The 13,104-nt window shown below is 46.8% G+C and overlaps 1 protein-coding gene across 1 annotated transcript in view; it reads left to right on the top strand.

The window, feature by feature from the left end:
- The first annotated feature begins 636 nt into the window (after positions 1-636).
- The window catches only part of FAM135B (family with sequence similarity 135 member B), a 256,633-nt gene continuing 244,165 nt past the window's right edge, over positions 637-13,104 (top strand). Inside the window, exon 1 of the mRNA XM_006053410.4 lies at positions 637-891. The gene's annotated coding sequence lies outside the window, so the exon portion shown is untranslated. The remainder of the gene's footprint in view (positions 892-13,104) is intronic.

Below are 13,104 nucleotides of genomic sequence, written 5' to 3'. Positions count from 1 at the left end.
GGTCTGGAGAGAACCTTTCTATTTCCCCGGGGATCCTAGTCTTTAATTCAGGAGGGCAACTCCCGAGGCGAAGACTGAGCATGCTCGCGGCCAGGACTGGCTGGCGGGAGCCGGTGGGCTTCGGGTCTCGAGCTGCTTGCGCCCCCTTACACGGGCCGGGCGGGCGGGCGAGCGGGCGGGGTCTGGCTCCTGGGCATCCGGCCCGGCCCGCGGGCTCCCGTCGCCGACTGGCGGCGGAGAGGGCCGAGGCTGGGGAAAGGGGGCGCCGCGCCTCCGCGCCCGACGCGCAGCCTCGGGGCGGTGCGCAGGGCTGCGGGGAACCGGGCCAGTCGGCAGCGGCAGGAACGGCTCTCCAGGCCGCGAGGGCGCGCTGCGCGCCGGGTGCCGGGGTCTGGCCGCGTCCCGGCGAGGGAAGGGGAGAAGCGAGGGCGCGGAGGTGAGCGGAGCCAGCGGGCGAGAGCCGAGAGCGCGGGCGCGGGCGCGGGAGCTCGGTCCTTTTTTGCCTTTTCGCAGTGGTGGCGGCGGGTCCTTTTCGCCAGCGTTGGCAGCCTTGCCACCCGGCCCCGCTTCACCGGGGCTGCCCCGGAAGAGGCCGAGGCCGGGCAGCTGTTGCGCCGAGAGGGGGGCAGTTGCGGAGTTCCATAACCATAGCAACCGCATCAGCACCACGGCGGCGGCAGCGGCGGCGGCGAGGGCAGCAGCCTCTCGCTCCTCCTCCAGGCAGCCTTGCTGCGGGGACCCGAGACCCAGCTCGCAGGTGCCCGGACTCCGCGGTCCTCCCACGGCCGCTGTAAGTGTTGGCGACTGAAGGAGGCGGAAAGAGCTGAGTGAGGGACCGAGGAGCTGGTGGCCCCGGAGGTGAGAGAGGGGAGCCCTGCAGTGGGAAGACAGGTAGGTGAGAGCGCTCCAGGCTCGGCAGCTGCAAAACTCTGTCCTCTGTGGCAGTGACGTTTCTGGAAGCGTGGTTGCTAGTTGGATGCCTTTCTTACTTAACAGGGATTCCGCCGCCGCGAAATGTGCTTTATCTCCTTCTGTCTCCACCAGTCTCTGTCTTCTAGTCTCAGGGCACATCTGGACACGTCTTGAGAGGGTACGAGGGGCAATCTGATGTGACTTGGTGGGGAGACGCTGGGTTAATGAGGTGATCCCCACGGAAGTCCCAGGTGGAGGCTGAGAGGGCACATCCCGACCCTTCTGCAGGCAGGTTCTCGGAGCCCTTGACCCAGAGCAGGCTAGGGAGAGGACCATGTTGGGGCGAACTGAGGCAGGGATAGTGATTCTCTGTGGTCCAGGCTGACCCCGTGGCTTGGCCAGGGGCAAGGGTGGGTGGTATTTGACACGGAAAGGGAGCAGAGCGCTCACCGGGTCTTGTTTTGTAAAGTCAGTTTCAAGCCTAGCAACTGGAAGGGATATTTAGACAAGGGGGAGTGGTAACTGTTACCATCTTTGGACCCAGGGGTATCCCTGAAGTTTATCACATGATTGCCTTTGGCCATAAGGGGTGGAGTGGGAATAGATATAAAATTATAAATGAACGGTCAAAAATTTCCCTCTTTTTTCCCCTTAACTCATGTCTAGCCGCCCTTACAACTATTGTCAGCAAAATAAGACTTTCAGGGATTATAATAATACTCTTTGTCCCCTTGGCCAAAGAGGACACCAGCCATGGGCAAACTATTTCACTTTCAAACAGCTAGAAAATTCAGCTTCAGTTCTGTGTTTGAACTACGGAGGCATTGTTTTTCCATCAGGTTCTGCGGTTCTTGATATTAGGGGATGTGTCAGAGCTGAGAGGCACCAGTGCTGTTCTCAGAGTGATGGACTGTTAACCTTGTCTGGAGACCAGAGAGAGGGGCAAAGGTTTGGGCATGATTCCAAACCCAGCTCAGCAGGGGTCAGGGCTCCAGAAGACTGTAGAGGAGGGAGATGAAGTTGGGTGAATAATTTGGGTCTAACATGTCTTTTGCATATGGGTAAGTGGGTCTCTGGGTAATTTCTGAGATGGGCAGCCATTGACTTTTACAGGCTTTCTCTTTATACTCGGGCTTCTGGGGATAGTGATAAGTCCCAGTTAAAAGGCCATGTTCTTTAATTGGGCTTTTAATTTATGCTGTAGTTATGTTGCCTGTGGGTTTGTGATTTGACCAGCCTTTCATTTGGGATTTGTGTCTTAATGAGAATGATATTACTGTGTTCCAGGCAGATGGTGAGGTGTAGAGAAAAGAGGACATGATTTGGGAGCCAGGAAACATTGATGGAAGCCTTGATTTCTTCATACACTTGCTGTGTGACCTTGAATTTCCCCACCTCACTGAGACTCCCTTGTCTCATCTGTGGAATGGGGATGCTAACAGTTCTTGACGCTTGCCAGGCTCTTGGGACAGTCAGGTGGGATGATGGGGAGGGTGGATGGGGAAGAACTTTTCAAAGCCTAATGTCTTGTGCAAATAAAAGGAATTATCATTGTTTTCTAAAGAAACTCCCTTTCTCAGATCGTTTAATGCGCTTCAGCTATGAACAAGGAGTAGAAACATCGGTCAGTGACTCACAGCTGAAACCCTGTAGTCTGGTCCAAGATACACTCAGAGAAATATAAAGAGGGCTTTATCAGAGGAAACACAGCATGTCATCCTTGCCTGCAGATGTTGAAGGTCAAGGGCTTTGGCATCAAATGCAGTACTTATCTAGTTTGGGAACACTGAGGTTTGCTCTCCGCAGGGCTGGACTAAGCATTTTCCCCTGTGAACAGTGGTTTGCACATGTTGGGGACTCATTTCAGTGTTGGTTAGATGGATTCGTTGGACACACATTGTGAGCTCGTTGGGGCAAAGTACACCTTCACCCAGCTGTGCTCTGTAATGCCAGATGTTTACCAAATCTTCACCTAATTTGAAGGTTTATAGCTTGATGGCATGGCTGGACTGTCTTATACCATTCTCTGCTCTTTTCTAACCCTGATATTGCTCACGCTGGTCTCTCTGCCTCAGATGGACCATTTCTCATTTCCTTTTTCTGTTCACGACACAACTCAAATGCCCCTTCCTCCAGGAAGCCTTTCTGGACTCTCCCCTGTGCTCCCACAGCACTTTGGACCTGCTCTGTGACAGCCTGTGCTGGGTCATGTTGTTGTCGCTTGCATTTGTCACTCTTCTTCTAGATTCCATGCTTCCTGTGGGCAGGATCTGGGTTCTATTCTATCCCAATTGTGGTCCCTGCACCTGGCACAGCCGCTGTCATGACAGATGGTTGTTGAAGGCGTGCACAAGTCTTACCTGCAGCATGACCGCCAGCCCCAGAAGAGGCTGCACAAAGGCTGACCGAGCTGCCTTCCTCAGTCTCAGTCTGTGCGGTAAGCCCGAAGGATGCTTGCTGGGTTGTTGTGCATTATTTAGGGTCAACCCCCTGAAGCAGAGTGAAGGAGAACACAAACACATATTTTGTCTTAAAAATGCTCGTATCTTTTTGAGTGGGTACTTTAGAATAATGGTAATCTGATGTTGAATGGCCTTCCTATAACATTTGCTGGAAACATCTGATGGAGTATTTTAAACTGAAAATGTACTTCTCTCCCTTCAATATCTTTCCTTGATTTCAGCTCCAGTGTAATGGAAAAGCACATAGGCTGGATAAGGAAGGCCTAGATTTGAATCCTGGTTCTAAGAGGACCCGGGACAAGGACACATGGTCTTCCTGTTTTCTCATTTGTGAAATATGGTGATCCCCGTATCACGAAGATGCCAAGCGCTAGGAATGAACGGGCAGCTGTGCAGTAAAAAACAATCCCAGTACCTTATTTCTTTTCATTTTTTTTGGTCCTAGAAAATGAGCAAAATCTCTGTGTCTGATTACACAACGTAAGACAAAGTGAGCTGGAAACCCTGACTCTTACACTTGTTAGCTGTCTGTGACCTTCAGTGCCTCACTTTGTCCCCTCAGCCATCTGCCTTGTCTCTGTACTGTTATAATGGCAGCTACCTTTCACGATGGGTTGGCAAGGCGTACGTTATAAGAAAAGTGACATGCCTGGCACATAATTCACGATATCTGTAATTTCCAAATGACAGATGTAATTGCCCATAATAGAAGTTCCAACTTTTTTGAGAAATGTCCCCAAATGCATTCTCTCTCTATGCCTGTATTTCATTTATCTTTTAGAGGGCGCTGGGGGCAGAGGACAGGCAGGGGGAGAAAAGCTACTAATAGGAAGATGGTGGTTTCTAAGGGCCCTCTTTCCATGTAAGATGCCAGGAAACAGTGGAATAAGCCCAAGGTTTAGATTTGAGCACTGAGTGCTCATCCCGACTCTGAACCTAACTGCTCACAGGACTGTCGACCTGGCCTCCTCACCTTTGTGGGCCTCTGTTTATTCATCTATAAACAGTCTGGGTGATTTTGGCGGCCCCATCTTCCTGATTTCAGTGTTTCCATCTGTTAATTAACGTTTCTCCTCACCAAGGTTACCTCTGTGGCCCTCTGGCTGTCTTTTGGGTCAAAGCTTGTCCCTTGTCCAAATACTAAATTTTAATGCACATGGCCTCAGCTGGTAAAGAACCTGCCTGCAATGTGGAAGACCTGGGTTTTGAGAAATGGTCCATTTGAGGCAGAGAGACCAGCATAAGCAATATCAGGATATCTTAATCCCCAGGTTAAGAATAGCCCCTGGAGGAGGGTGTGGCAACCCACTCCAGTATTCTTGCCTGGAGAATCCCTGTGGACAAAATCTACAGTCCATGGGGATACATGGGCTACAGTCCATGGGATCGCAAAGAATTGGACACGACTGAGCGACTAAGCACAGCTCATGCATGTATACCTGCTTCTTCCCCACCATATTTCTCTTTTAGAATTGTCCCATGGTCATGGGACTTAAGCAGGTATTGAGTGTACCCTACAATCTCTCCTTGTCCCACCCCTGCATCTTATCTGGCCTCAAGTAAGATGGTCTGCTGCTCTGTCCATCCTGGGAGATTTCTTTCATTAGAAGTATAAGACATTGTGTGGATGAAACCCTGTCTTACCTACGAGAGCTGGAGGGGATTCACAGATATCCCTAATATTCGCTGAGCTTCCCAGACTCTGGGTGCTCAGCAACATCAAATATTTCTGTTCAAGCATGAATCATTTCTAGATGGCTGCACACTGATCTCAGGAGCAATTCCCAAGGGAGGTTTTAGCAATACAAGTGAAATTGGCCAGCTGGGCCAGGGCTCTTTCCCATGGCCCTGCACCTCAGATGTGGTTGGACAGGCACTGTGTGTGCCCAGGTCAGGAAATTTGAATCAAGAGCCTGCCGCATGTCACTCATCACACCAGGGCAGGGATTTCACCTGTGAACAAGGCCAAGAGCTGCCCCAGGTAGTTGGGGATCAGGCATGAAAACAGAAGAATGAACTAGGCAAGGCTGGGTTCTGGAAAGCAAAGGGGAGAAACATTTGATACATTTCCTGGGAGGGACTGTCAAGAAAATCTTCACAGAAGAACGCGTTGTGTTAAGGCGCTTCAGTCATGTCCGACTCTTTGTGACCCCATGGACTGTAGCCTGCCAGGCTCCTCTGTCCATGGGATGCTCCAGGCAAGAATACTGGAGTGGGTTGCCATGCCCTCCTTCAGGGGATCTTCCCGACCCAGGGATCCAACCCTCATCTCTTTTGTCTCCTGTATTGATGGGTGGTTTCTTTACCACTCGTGCCACCTGGGAAGCCCTCACAGAAGAGAGAGAGCCTAAAAGAAATCTACAGAAATTTCCAAGTTGGGGGAGGGGCCCTCAGTAGGAGGTAACGTGTAAAGCCGTGGAGGCTGGGGGTAGCGAAGAAGTGATATGAATGGGCAAGGCTGGAACACAAGTAAAGTGGTGTCTGTTGAGGCTGGGGACAGAAGAGGGGCATGTCTTGGTGAGTCTTTTGAGGCCAGCCAAGGAGCTTGTCCTCTAACCTGAAGGTCTTGGGAAACATGGAGAGGTTTAAAAGTGGACCGACAACTCTCCCTAGCTTCAGAATAGAGTTTAGAGTCAAGAAGATGGTTCAAGCCAGAAATATGATTGCCTCTCTGGAGACTTTTCAGATAAGAGTCTTGAATTTAGGACTTCTCTCATGGTCCAGTGGATAGGACTTCCTATTTCCAAGACAGGATTGATCCCTGGTTGGGGAACTGGGATTCCACATGCCACTGGTGCCATCAGAAAAAAAAAAGTCTTGAATTCAAGAAGGGGAATTAAGATGAAGAGAAGTGATGGATAGGGGATAGTGAGAGCAGGAATCCTAATGCGGGAGAGATGGAGAGGGGTCAGTTGAATGAACAAACTACTTCCTTTGTCAGAAAAATATCAGAGGAACACTGTAAGGCCTTTTGACCATGAATGTAGGTCAATAGGAGGGAGGGATCATGGGCGACACTCAGAGGTTTCTTTACATCTTTACTGCACCCAGCACCTTCATCTGTCACCAGAACGAACACAAGAGCCTCTAAATGGACATCTCTGCTCCATATGTGCACCTTCACTATATTCTGCACAGGGCAGCTAGAGAGGTCTTTGAGAGACTAAAATCAGATGTGATGAGAACACTTATTATCTCCCATCTTAACAAATTTCAAGTATACAATACAGTATTGTTACCTATAGTCACCATTCTCGGATTAGCTCTGCAGAGCTTACTCATCTTACAGAACTAAAACTTTGTACTTTGGCCAAGGGCTTCCCAGGTGGCTCTAGTGGTCAAGAACCCACCTGCAATCCAGGAGACTCAGGTTTGATCCCTGGGTCAGGAATATTCCTGCAGTAGGAAACGGCACCCCACTCCAGTATTCTTGCCTGGAGAATCGCACGGACAGAGGAGCCTGGTGGGCTGCAGTCCATGGGGTCACAAAGAGTTAGACACAACTGAGATGACTTAGCACGCATGCACCTCTGACCAATGTGTCCCCGTGTGCCCCTCCCCCAGCCGCTGGAGACCACCATTGTACCTGCTGTTTCTGTGAGTTTGACTGATTTCACCTTTAAATGAGATTGTACACATTTTGATCTATATTACTTAGCATTATATCCTCCTTTTATGTTGTTACAAGTGACAGGGTTTCCTTAATTATTTTAAAGCCTGAGTAACAGTCCATTGTCTGCATCCACATCTTCATTCATTCATCCACACGTGTGCATTGCTGCTTCTGTATCTCGGCTGTTGTGAAGAATGCTGCAGTGAGTGTAGGATTGCAGATATCTCTTTGAGATCCTGATTTCAATTCTTTTGGACATACACCCAGAACTGGGATTGCTGAGTCATATGGTAGTTCTATTTTAAATTTCTTAAAGAAACTTTCATGCTGTTTTCCATAATGGCTGTACTGATTTATCTTCCCACCAACAGTGCACCAGAGTTTCCTTTTCTCCACATCCTTGCCAACACTTATCTTTTTTTTTGTGCTATTGAGTTGTCTGAGTCCCTTAGATATTTTATATATTAACTGTTTATCAGATATATAGCTTCCAGAATTTTCTCCTCTTTTGTAAGTTGCCTTTTTACCCTGCCGATTGTTTCCTTTGCTATGCAGAGTTTTTTAGTTTGATGTGGTGTCACTTATTTAATTTTCACTTTTGTTGCCTGTGCTTTTGGTGCTGTATCCAAAAAGTCATTGTGAAGACTTGCATTAGTAACTTTCCCTGCTATGTATTCCTAGGAGATTTTTGGCTTCAAATCTTATGTTCTCCACTTTGAGTTGATTTTTATGCAAGGTGTAAGATAAGGGTTTGGTTTTATTCATTTGCATGTGAGTATCCAGTTTTCCCAACACCATTTATCAAAGAGGTTATCCTTTCCTCATTGTGTATTTGCGACACCCTTGTCAAAGATTAGTCGACTGTATATGTGTGGGTTTATTTTTGCCCTTTCTATGTGTCTGTTTTCACCATGACCATACTGTTTTAATTATTATGGCTTTGTGCTGTAATTTGAAACCAGCAAATGTGATGCTTCCAGCTTCATTCAGCAGTGAGAGGATTTTACAATGGGAAATGACAGACATAGATGTGTATTTTGGATTCTGGCTGCGGTAGAGAGAGTGCATGGGAGGGGAGCAAGTCAAGACGTGTAGAGATGTGATTGGAGGCCATCGCAGGAGGTAGTGATGGTCCTGACCATGGTTAAGGTCACAGAGATAAAGAAAGGAGAATAAACTTGAGAAATATTAAGGCAGTTGAACACTGGGAAGTATGGATGACTCAATATACAGTATCTGAAAGTGCAGAATTATCAAGGATGACTCCTAATTTTCTAATGGATTGGCCTTGATGTTGTTCACTGGCCTGGGGACACAGGGGAAGGAAGAGATTTTCAGGGGGAAATGATGACTTCTATTTTGGATAAGTAGATTTTTAGATCTCTGTGGAAATCCATGTATGTTTTAGGCAATTAGAGTTATCAGTCAAGCTCGGAAAGGAGTTCTTGACTTGAATCTGAACTTAGAAGATCATCAGCACATAGATGTTAATTGAGAGCATAGGGGTAGCAGTGATCACCCCAGGGAGTATATAGAATGAGGAAATAAAAGTGTTCTTTTAGACTCACAAGGTCGATAACACTGCCTATTTAACCCATTCAAAAAAAGAAAAAACAAAACAAAACAAAACACACACTCTAGAATTTCCTCTTCCCTTAAGGGCTTTTTACTCTGTCTCCATACTGCTGGCTAGGAAAGTCACCCCTGATGTTTTCAGGGCTCTTTCCCCTCATCCAGTCTTTTCTTTATAGAGGTCTCCCTGGACCACCCTAGTCAAATAGACCCTCAGAGCTTGCTTCATTTTTCTCCATATCACTCATCACTGTATAACTGTTTTAATATTATTACATATGTATTTGCTTTTTAATTGATTATCTCCATTGCAAGATGGTAAGCTCCATGGTGCAGGGAGTTTTTCATGTTTATAGCTGCACCAAGTTCCTAGAAGAGATTTCCTGGCACTCAGTGAGCATAGAGCCCATATTCATTCAAGTGCATATAGAGGAATTAATACCAGGAATCTCCAGTAATAGAATAACACTCTTCCAATTAAAACAAATACCCACAGTCCTATTTAAGTGCCGTTCCGAGCTCCTGATCATCAGGTGGGGACACTGAAACACTTCCTGGTCCCTTATGCACCTGCTCCCTGCAGGGAACCACCTCCCCTTCCTGTCTCCTCAGCCAACCCTGAAAAATATGTTTCAAGTTTCCATTTAAATTAAAAAAAAAAAAAAAGGAAAAATTTCTCCCAGTACTGAGATGAAGACAACCTGGGGATGAAGGTAGATGATTCCCACCCACTATGCTCTAGTAAATGCAGAGGTGGGTGTTTTGGCCATTGAAGTAGGAAACAGCTCTGCTTGAGGCCAGCAAGTGTGAGACAGAAGTGCAGCACCCCACTGTTCAACTTAATCTGGAAATAAAAGCAATGTGTTCCTGGACAATGGTTCTTAACCTTAATTACGTCGAGGACCACTTTGAGGATCTGATGAAATCTGCAGTCATTCTCCAAAAAAAAAGAAAAGAAAGAAAGAAACAACACTTTTATCAGAAGGGTTATGGATCCCCTGAGGTGCTTCCATGGACCCCAAATAAGAATCTGTGTTCTAGGAGAGGGATGGGATGGTTTCAAAGCCTACAGACATCCCTTTGTGGGCACCATGGGGTGGTGTGTTCTCTGTTTATGCCTGAGTGAGTAGGTGCCTAGGTTATACATGAGCTGACACGCATTTAAATGAAAGACACTTTCTAGAGCTGGAGGCTGTTTAGAATGTGACCGCCTTGGATTGGTTTGTTTGGGCCTCACCTCATGGCTTGTGGGATTTTAGTTCCCCAACAAGGGATTGAACCCAAACTCTCAGCAGCGAAAGCCTAGAATCCTAACCCCTGGACTTCCAGGGAATTCCCTAGACCTGAGACTGAATCCCAGTCTGACTACAGTGACCAACTTCTCTCTCTCTTTTTTTTTTTTCTGGGACTGTTCAAGTTTGCAAACTAAGAGTCTGGCATCCTGGGACCACTCTCAGTCACAGACAAACCTGGCTGGATGGTTATCCTAGTTCTGACATTTGTCAGCCAAGTGACCCTGGACAGTTGTGTGGCCTCCGTGGAGTGGTCCCCCCAGCTTCCTGCCTCAGGTTCTGTGACACAGACTTACCTGTCGCATCCCAAGATGGATCTTGTACAGGGGATTGGTTGAGAGGCTGCTCTCAGTGGAAACCTCAGAGGGAGTGAGGAGAGCAGAAATAGGCAGGGAAGAAGGCAGGCATAGGTGTGGGTGCCTCACCTAAGCTCAGCTGGATCTGCTTTCTGTCCTGAAGCAAGCAAGACCATTCTCGTGGAGCCAACTCTGGGGGATCTGTCTACCCAAGTATTTCTGGGGCAGGCAGCTCCTGTCAGCTCAGGAAAGTCCTTCGGAGGACAGAGCAATAATGGGTTGTTACCAGCCAACACGGTAATGCAGTGATGGGCACACACGAGCCTGGGGGAGGGGAGCAGTGTGAAGCATCGGTAGGTCTACTACATTCTAACTGATGTTTCCACTTCTTCCCATTAGAGCTCCCTCCAAGTCCTCCTTTAAGACAAACAAACCTTCCCATAGCTGCTTCTTGGGGAGCTCACAATGTTCGGTCGTACAACCCTGTGATCCTCTTAGAATGTCTGTTCGCATTAGGCCGTTGAGTAAACATGACTAAAAGGGTCTCCTTAAAGTGTGTAATGCTTGGAGCCCAGGGAGCCCTGCTGTGGGCTCCTTTCCACGTTTAGCCACACCTTCTCCTGCTCATACATTTCTTAAAAACATTAAAAAATTTAGTTCATCATGGATTTTTTTTGCATCAATATAAAATTATTATTTTTTTAGATTTATTTTTGGCTATGTCACACAGCATACCATATCTTAGTTCCCCAACCAGGGATCAAACCCATGCTTCCTGCAGTGGAAGTGCAAGTCTTAACCATTGGACTACCAGGGAAATCTCCCCCTTACTCTTCTCTTAAGAGCATTGTGGGAAAGTTACAGTGGGCTGCCAGCTACGCTGGTGCCTACTGGACTGACTGGTCACAGACTGGTCTTTTGCGCACACATTGCTGTCCAGTCTCCATTCATTCTGGTCCCTGGGTCTTGTTTGTTTCAGCACCTGCCATTATCTTAGATGCCTTCCTAGTCAAGCTAAATGCCCCGATAGCACCTTGGCTTTCAGCTTCTCAGCTTGGATAGCTTTTCTTCTATTCCACTCAGCCATATATTCATTCATGTCGCATTCTTGTTATAGACGCACCGAATAATGTATTGAACCTGGCTTCCTCTCTTAGCTTGCTTGCTATATTTTACACTTATATATTCAATATATCAATAGTTCTCTATGCTGTACTGTAAGAGATTGTTGTTTATGCATTCTATATATAATAGTTTACATCTGTTAAGCTCAAACTCCCAATGCATTGCTCCCCTGCACACCCCCAGCAACAAGTCTTTTCTCTATGTCTATGAGTCTGTTTCTGTTTTGTGGGGAAGTTCATTTGCGTCATATTTCAGATTCCACATATAAGTGATACAATACAGTATTTGTGTTTCTTTTACTTTGCTTTGTATGATAATCTCTGTGCATGCTAAGTCATTTCAGTCATGTCCGACTCTGCAGCCCCATGGATTGTAGCTCACCAGGCTCCTCTGTCCATGGGATTCTCCAGGCTAGAATACTGGAGTGGGTTGCCATTCCCTTCTCCAGGGGATCTTCCCAACCCAGGAATCGAACCAAAGTCTCCCGCATTGCTGGAAGATTCTTTAGTGTCTGAGGCACTAGGGAAGCCTGACCCAGGGAATCAAATCAGCATCTCTTTTGTCTCCTGCACTGGGAGGCAGGTTCTTTACCACTGGCGCTGCCTGGGAAGCCCCATGACAATCTCTAGGTCCATCCATTATCCCTCTTTTCTAGGAGTCCCCTCCTTATGGGTCTATGGTATGTAATTCCAGCAGCGCTCTTCTGATAACCCTGCTATAACCTCAGCTTCTCTTGAGGATATTGTGTTACATTACCTGCACTGATCTTAGTTTCTTTAAGTGTGAAACAACAAAAACAGGCTACTCATAAGAAGACGTTAATGAAAATTGAATGCAAAAATAAAGCAAACTCAACACTATTGTAATACTTGACATGCTATAGGTGATTAATCAGTGTTTATTGTAAGTAAAGGCTCATTTGTGAACTTTAATGCCATCTCAGAGGGTGGTGAGGGCTTCCCCGATGACTCAGTGGGTAAAGAATCCACCTGCAATGCAGGAGACATAGGAGACTCAGGTTTAGTGCCTGGGCTGGGAAGATCCCTTGGAGGAGGATACGGCAACCCACAGTATTCTTGCCTGGGGAGTCCCATGGATAGAGAAACCTGGTGGGCTACAATCCATGGGGTCGCAAAGAGTTGGATACGACTGAGCGACTAAGCACACACACAGAGAATGGTAAGGTTGGCATCCTGCTGTGAAAACTGAAGAACCTGAATGAGACTCTTGTTTGAATGGAACCTCTCTATGGGGTGGACGAAGGGAAATCCCTTAGGTGGAGCCTTTGGATCCTGAGTGAAGGAACTTGGAGATGTTCAGGCTTGAGGGGTCTTTGAGTGCATCAAGGCATAATAGCACAAAGTAGCACATAATAGCACAAATAACATAAGTTATGTTCTGAAGTGTGACAGTGAGTCATGAAGGAAGAACTAAATTACAGTCTGTAAACTCTGCTGAAAGAAGGCATGGGAGTATAATTTCTAAAATGAGTTACATCGAAAATTGCTAAAATTAAATATAAAAGTATTTGATATTTAAAGCATTTGGTATAAGTCATCTTGAAAATTAATTTCTGGGCACACATCCTCATGGCAGAGGTATTACTACAGGGGAAGAGTGGATGACTGAACGGTGGTTTTTGTGAAACCTTATTGATTTTAAATCAGAATATAAAATGCACCGAAGAATAAATGGCCTTTTTCAGTTTGCTTAGAGGAAATGTTTAAATATAAGATTATCTTTGGAATCTTGTGCCCAAGGTAGAATTCATCAAGCGTGATTTTTTTTTTTTTTTTAGCGTGCTGACTGGTGTGAATCTTTGGGAGAATAAA

This window comes from Bubalus bubalis, chromosome 15, assembly GCF_019923935.1.
Source record: "Bubalus bubalis isolate 160015118507 breed Murrah chromosome 15, NDDB_SH_1, whole genome shotgun sequence".
NCBI classification, from domain to species: domain Eukaryota; kingdom Metazoa; phylum Chordata; class Mammalia; order Artiodactyla; family Bovidae; genus Bubalus; species Bubalus bubalis.
The sequence above is the reverse complement of the archived record's forward strand: the minus strand, read 5'-3'. Positions and strand labels throughout refer to the sequence as shown.